This window comes from Marmota flaviventris, chromosome 5, assembly GCF_047511675.1.
Source record: "Marmota flaviventris isolate mMarFla1 chromosome 5, mMarFla1.hap1, whole genome shotgun sequence".
NCBI classification, from domain to species: Eukaryota; Metazoa; Chordata; class Mammalia; order Rodentia; family Sciuridae; genus Marmota; species Marmota flaviventris.
The window spans coordinates 139,434,330-139,441,953 of NC_092502.1; the positions used below are offsets into that span (position 1 = coordinate 139,434,330).

The window sequence follows — 7,624 nt, forward strand, 5'->3', positions numbered from 1 at the left end:
TGTGCGGATTATAATTGAACTTCTTCCTTCCCAGGTGCTACAAATTCCCCTCCCTGAAGCTCAGAAGGAACTTTAAATTCAAAGTTAAGGTAGAATTTTCTCTGTGTATTCTCTTCCAAATGTCTTTGACAATTCTTGTTATCTTTATCTCAAGTTACACACATGTGACTCTTACCCTTCTTATTTGAGTGACAATAAATTCTTCAAGGAAGAATTGAAATTAGATATGTATTTATTTATATTCATATTATTTACACATTGATTGTAGATTACATATGTTAACATAAGTAACATATATAAATATGTTATTTATTTTGTTTTGGGGACATGGCTTTTTTCTTAATGATAATACATTCGTTTTTCTTCTGTTATTTTTCTTCTTTTATTGCACTAGAATTTACAGATGAGTTATATCTAGAAGATAGATGAATTTCTTCATTTTTATTGTTATTTATCAAAAATATTTATAATAAATACACTCATTTTTATCTACATGTGATTTGTTCTATGTTTCAATTAATTAAATGAATCAAAATTCAAAGGTAAATATCACACTCTGAACATATCACCAAAATTAACCAATGATTCCATAACAGTTTATCCATAGCTATATTTTAAAATAAAAATAAAACTATAAAGACGAGGTACTCTAGGAATTTGTTTGCTGGGGGACAATTAATTTTACAAATTATTTACATCAGGCCATAACTTTATACATATGTGATAAGGAGAATTATGGCTCCCCCAAAATGTCCATGCATGAGTCCCTTGAAGCTCCCTGTAGGATCTGTGACATGGCAAAGAAGAACCAAGATTCTAAATTAAAGCAAATTTGTCTGCAATATTATTATATTAAAATAGGAAAATAACCCTCACATTGTCCTACAGGGCCCAATCGCAATGGAGAAGAATTTATTAATTTAATCACAGTGCCCTTTAAAATGGAAGACTGAAGAAGAGGAAAGAGACCAGAGTTAAGAGTCCAGGAGAGATTTGAAGATGCTGTACTACTGAGTCTAAGGACGGAGGAAAGGACTTGGAGCCTGGAAAGCCAGCAGCCATTAGAAGATTAAATAAAGAAAATAATGGCTTTTGTCTAAGACCTTCAAAGAAATAAACCCACGTGTCTACCTATGGAACCGGAGGATAGTAGATTTGTCTTGTTTTAATCCACTAAATTTGTGGTAATTTCTTCTAGCCGTCCTACAAATCTAAAATGGATGCATATGCAACATAAATGTACATAGGAAGCTATAAATGTATCATTACACATATAATCCAGAGTTTCATTTTGTTTCCTTACCTACAGATCTTATTCCCTAGTGTTCCTTGCCTTCAGCTGCTCCCATGAGACTATCTGTATCCCATAAGGTACTGCCCCAGGTAGCCTACACAATTTCAAGACAAGGTCACAGAAGATGCTGCTCACTCTCTACCACCATTGACTGACCATATGTAAGAGCAGGCAAGCCCAGATGCTGCAGAACCCCATGATCAAAGGAAATTTTTTTTCCCTTAATGTCTAAAGCAGAGCCCTTACTCCTTTCCTACTGCTTCCATCCTATTCAGCTATGACAGGACCAAGAATGTCATGATGTGTCACTGATATTTGGGGTTGTTTAACTTTGTTACTCTTGTCTTAATCCTTTTCAAATCCACTTCTCTTCGCCATGCCTTGAAAAGTATACTCAGTATAAATAACTTTTGAGCCTTTTTTTTTTACCTATATAGCAAGTATACCTGAGACCAATTGATAAAATTACAGAAAAATTTAATTACTGTTTCAATGATGAATGTTTTCATTACAGGAGTAAACTACAAGGGCATCCTTTAAGAGAAGTGACACACCCACAAATATGAATAATAAATGTGTATGTGTGTGTATATATATACATATATATATACATATATATATATATATATATATATATATTTCTTTGTATATATGTGTATGTGTATATATGTGTATATACATGTATATATTGTTAGTCAATGAAGAACACATATATTGGTATAATGAAGAACACATATATTGTTAGACAATGTTCTTCATAAATATGACAAACAAATGTGAAAAAATTAAAAATGTTAACAAAAAACAGCAGGGCAGAAGGGCGTGGTGGGAAATCAGTAGAAGAAAGGGACCAGGTGGTGAGAGATGATGAGGAAGGGAGAATGTGTTGCAGAGTGATATTGGCCAAATTATGTTTATATTGTGTGCATGTATGAATATGTAACAAAAATCCCATCATTATGTATAAATATAATGCACCAATAGGGTGTGATGGAGGAAAGCTACTCAATTTATGACAGCTGGGAAGGAGAGAGAGAGAGAGAGAGAGAGAGAGAGAGAGAGAGAGAAGGGGCCTGGGGGAAAGAAAAGCCCTTTCAAAGCACACCCCAGGTGATCTACTGCCATCAACCAGATCCTGCTTCCTACAGCTTTAATTGCCTTCCAGAACTCCATTCAGCTATCAATGGATTAATCCACTGATGAGGTCAGACTATTCATGATCTAAAAGCTTCACTTCTAGACCGTGCTGCACTGGGAACCACTTCTCCAACACATGACATTTTGGGGTTTCCAGATCTCAAAACCACAGCTACATGGAGGAGAGAGAGAGAAAGAGAGATGGATAGATAGACAGATAGATAGACTATTTACTTGAAGAAAAACATTGTAAAATTTTATACAACAATTCACTATATATATCCAAATTACTAAGATTTTTATTATTCAACATTATCAAAATTGTAATCAGTACCATCAATGTAAAGAAGTTGCATTTAATACTGACCCTTATAATCATTAAAATTATATAGTTTTTAATAGTAGATACAGACATAAGGGGTGTTTTCTACAAGCTTACTGATTTTTAACTCATAATTTCTACTTTCTTATTTCTGTTTTTATATTCTGTCCTTCTTAATGTTTAAAAAATGTATTTATTTTACTAAAAATAAATATTACTTTTCAGATTTAGAAATTATTTAACTTGGAGCTTTAGTTATTACTGGTATGAAAGAAGAACAGATCATTTTAAACCAGATAGCATGCTATTGTTACTTCTAAATTTTTTATGATTTCTCTACCAGATATTATATCAGTTAGATTTGTTCTTTTTTTTTTTAATGAAATCCATTTATAAAGTACATGTTTGAGGAAATGTTGAAGGAACATGAGATAAATATGATTAAGAGGAAATAATTCAACCAAGTATGAACATTTAAGTTATTTTGTACAAATTTACACAAAATGTATCATGAACACACAAAAACCAGAACTAAGCAAGTATATAAAACAGTTCAAAAACAAAAAAATAGTGAGAAAACCTTGCTAGTTTGTTTGAAACTTTGTCTTTTATAATTTTTTCCCCCTTAGTACCAGGGATTGAACTCAGGGGTACTCGACCACTGAGCCGCATCCCCAGCCTTATTTTGTATTTTATTTAGCGACAGGGTCTCACTGAGTTGGTTAGGGCCACTAAGTTGCCGAAGCTGGCTTTGAACTCGTGATTCTTCTATGATAGCCTCCCAAGCTGCTGGATTATAGGTGTGCACTACTGTGCCCAGCTGAAACTATTCATCTTTTAGATCTAAATGCTTTACCTCCTATACTTAAAATAGTGAGTCCCACAGTAATTTTTTTTTTGAGGTTGCAGATGGACAGCATGTCTTTATTTATTTTTATTATTATTATTAATTTATTTTTTTGTAATTGTAGGGGGATAGAATGCCTTTGTTTATTATTTTTAAGTGGTGCTAAGGATGGAACACAGTGTTTCATACATGCTAGGCAAGTGTTCTACCACTGAGCTACAGCCCTTGCCCTGAAATAGTAATGTTTTTAAAAAACAAACCACTTCTCAAATGCAAGGATTAATAAATACTTGCAAAGCGATCCTCTAAATCATTGTGTATTTGTTAATGAATACAAATCCAGAACACAATCTGAAATTATCTAAGTAAATTATTTAAATAAGACTCAATTTCTGAGATAGTCAAAGAGAAAATTTAAATCTTATTTATATACAAAGTTTTGTACACAAGTGGGTTTTTGTTGATATGCTTTGAAAAAACGAATCCTATCGCCATTCCTTACACTTGCCTACGCTGTGCTGGACACGAAGGGACCCTGAATGATTTCAAGGAAAATCACTGAATAGAAATAGTTAAAGCAATATTTCAAGGAAAAACATTACATAGAAAAATAAAGTCATTGCTAAAATTACAAATCATGTTTGTTTTGAACTTATGGAAGTTTTCATTATTTAGTTCACAGCCTCTAGAGAACAGCTCTACAATATTAACCTTTCTTCTCATTAACAATGACAGATTTTTATCTGCAGACAAGTAACAGAATCCATTTTCCCTGACAAATCCCCCTCAGATCATAGACATCTGCTTCCACAAGTAAGTTCTTCACACGTCGGCTCATGAAGAAAAATTTTCCACATCTAGTACACCTGTTTTCCTCGTTCACCTGGTAGAAAATGTTTTCTTATCATGTGGACACTTTCAATTTCTTTTTCTTGGCCTTCAGTACAGGAGGAAGAGAAATCTTAAAGGCTGTCTCACACGTGGTACAGATAGGGCTGAAATTGCAGAATATTGACAAACACACTGAGCAGACATAGCCGATTTCAATGAGATTCCGATGACAGAAGCAGGCAGCCCTGTAGTCAACATGAACTGGGGGTGGGAGGATTAACTGAGATCTCTGATCTTGATCAGGAAGAAAAACCCACAGTAGATACTGCACGAGGGACGGCATCTGAGGCACTTTCAGGTACAGTCCTCCTGTGATGTCACAAGCCTGTTGGAGAAGTCCTGAATCGGAGTCTAAAACGCAGGCATTGATCAGAATATTCTGTTTCTGTGCTGCGAAGATGACATTCATGAAGTTCATGTACTGCAGTGCGCTGTCTTCTGCAGCCTTAATAACCAATATCCTTGATTTCATCTCCTGATTATCTTTAACTTCTTTGTTTATTCTGTGAATGTAGCAGAGGGCTTTGGCCAAGGATCCCGCCAGCAGAGTTTCCGTATGTTGACCCTTGATGTCACTTTTGGTGATCAGATCCTTAATTTCTTCAACGATAACTTCATTTGCTGCTGTTAAGAGCTCATATTTTCCATCTTTACTGCCCGAAGGATTCAATTCAGAAGGAAAGTTGCTAGAGTCTCCAAAGAAGTCTCCAAGTCGGCCATTCTTCCCAGGATACAGAAACCGACTTTCTTGAATGTGACTTGCTATCACAGCAAGCTTGTTGGAACGATTCATGAATAAATGGGAGTTTCCCAGCACCATCACGGCGTCCATGCATCTGGATAAAGTGAACTGAGATTCCTTTAATGCTTGCTTCCCCCACCAAATTGGGTTGGCATCAACTATGATAACCAGAAGATTCAATTCATCTTCTCTCAGTGGACCTCCCAAAGTCTAGTGTTGCCCCTCACAGTTCACCTTCCACACAGCAGCCAAGTGATCTTTTAAAATTGGAAATCAAAAGTCTTTGCTTAAAACCCTGAAACGGCTTCGTAAAATAAAGCCCACAAGACCCTTCATGATTTGCATGACCAAAATCCAGCTCATTCTCAAGCTCATTCATTTCACTTCTATTTCTTCAAGACATTAAGGCCCTATAATTGGTAGTTTAATGTATAGATGAAAGTCTCTCCACCTTCCTCTACCAAACTCCCTGTTTCCCTCTTCTCAGTGTAAACTGGTAATTCGACCAACCACAGGGCCTTTGCATTTGAAATATACTTCCCTCAGAGTTTCACAGTCATTCGAGTTCCACTATGTCGCTTTTTTCTGGACTCCCAATGAAGTAGCTCCTCCTTGATCATAGTCCCCACAACGTCCTTTTATATTTCCTCTTACATTGTCTCACAACTCTTGTTACCCTTTGGGATTTTATTTACTTGCCGAATACCCCTCTTGCTCACAGTGACCTCCTCAAGCATCCCCGTCCGCCACGTTCTCTACCGTATTGCCCAGCGCAGAAAATACTGCCTGGCGCACAAGCGATCCAAAAGTAGCTCCTGAATGAATGGAGGGACGCACGGGCTCCTCCACTAAAACCCAGAGGGATTCCATCCGGCCCAAAGACGCACTCTGCTTGGCAGGTCCGGGCCAGGCCCACTCCGCCCAGCCCCGGGGTCGGGTCCCTCCCTGCGCGGCCCTCACCGTCAGACCCCATCTAGATTTGTTCTTAAATAAATATTTTAAATGATTATTAGAATTTACAGGAAGTCCTGCAAGAGTGAAGTTTGAGGAGACTCAAAGGAAGTAAAGGAAGATGCATCTGGGAAGGTAAAAAACCAAATTTTGGATCCTTTAACTGAAAAGTTCAAAGTTATGGTTCTCCTACAGTCAGAAAGAACCTGAAGCAATATTCAAGATTCATTGAGTTTCTACCAACTCTCTCAGACTGCACCTTCAAAGTGATGTTCAAGTCATTGGCAGGATCCTACCATGAATCACAGTTGCTTTCACCTGCCAGATATATCTAGCCTTTTCTATTTGGAATGACATTTGAATTTCACCCTATTTCTTTTTTGACAAACTCTAATTGGGAATTACAGAGGAAAAGGTATTTTGGAAATCTGGTTTCAGCTTCAGTTTCCTACAGATCAGAAAGAGGGCACTAGTAGCTGAAAAAGCCTGTTAGAAACAAAATCCAACTAAGATGCCATTTGTTTCACTTCTACCATGTATCAGGAGAGTTTCAATTTATTTGTTGTTCTTATCATTTATGTGTATTCATATAAGTGTAGCATATGTTATGTCATATTTAAGTCATTTGGGCCAGGCTACTTGAGTTATGGTATCTCTCCAGTTACATTTGAACAACTGCCCCAAGTTTTGCTGGGTTAGGTGAAGACAACTAAGTATACAAATGTAAATACCCTGGTGGTGGTGAGGTGTTGAGGTGGATCCGAGAAAAATGATCAGAGCTGTCATTACTCATTGTCTGCTCTAGAGATGGTGGAATTGACGAGTGAGTCAAAGAATAGAAGGTAAATTTTTTTAGAAATTAAAAAATGGTTGAAAAATAGATTTTCCTCTAGAAAACCAGAAAGGAAAATAATGATTTCAATCTTTAATTTTAGCCCAGTGATACTGGTGTAGTTCTTGAAACCTATAAAATGGTAATGTACTAAATTCATATTGTTCTAATCTTTAAATCTGTGGTAATCTATTGCAGCAGCAATATAAAACTAATACAATTGCTAACTGCAGATTTAACATGTTGATGAGTTTGAATTTCTCCACCTTTTAAATTAGAATATATCATAGTAATTTATATAATTTATATTTCTGGCTCCAGTGCTTTGTAACTTTGTCACAAGAAGGACTTTTGCTCATCTTTTAAATATACTTATTCCCTTTAAATTTAATGTTTGCTGACTACTTCTCCCAAATTGAGTATTACTTATGCATATAGACACTAATGGATTAAAATACAAATTATTAATATTTTTAATGTAGACTTATCCTGAGCTTACATAATGGTTCTAATAATGAATAACTTATCAAATGGATTTTATGTAAACTAATATTTCATCTTCCTCTACCAATATTTTGTCATTTTAATTTCAAACTCTCTCTATATCT

The 7,624-nt window shown here is 35.7% G+C and overlaps 1 pseudogene; it reads right to left on the reverse strand.

Moving 5' to 3' along the window:
• Positions 1-4,216: 4,216 nt before the first annotated feature.
• Positions 4,217-6,200, reverse strand: LOC139705714 (general transcription factor IIH subunit 3 pseudogene; annotated as a pseudogene).
• Positions 6,201-7,624: the final 1,424 nt, after the last annotated feature.